We start from the raw sequence: 438 nt of genomic DNA on the forward strand, positions 1-438 counted from the left end.
TTCACTATATAAATTGAAGAGATCAGGTGATAACACACAACCCTGTCTTACACCTCTCTTGATGTGCCGAGTCTCTGATTCGTCATTTTCTACTTTCACTGATGCCTCTTGATTCCAATATAAATTCTTTATCAATCTTAGATCTTTCCCATCGATATTTATCTGTTCCAATATCCTTATAAGGTCTACATGCCTAACCCGATCAAAAGCCTTTTCATAGTCAACAAAACAAATATATAGATCTTTTTCACTTCTATTGCTCTCTCCATCAACATTCTCAAAATAAAAATTGCATTTCTTGTCCCTTTATCTCTCATAAAACCACACTGTTCATTGCCAGTCTCTGGGAGTATCTTATTTCTTATTCTATTCAAAACAATCCTTAATATTATTTTTGTGATCTGACTCATGATACTGATAGTCCGGTGTTTATTGCAC

The sequence above is a fragment of the Macrobrachium rosenbergii genome, chromosome 2 (genome assembly GCF_040412425.1).
Source record: "Macrobrachium rosenbergii isolate ZJJX-2024 chromosome 2, ASM4041242v1, whole genome shotgun sequence".
Taxonomy (NCBI): Eukaryota; Metazoa; Arthropoda; class Malacostraca; order Decapoda; family Palaemonidae; genus Macrobrachium; species Macrobrachium rosenbergii.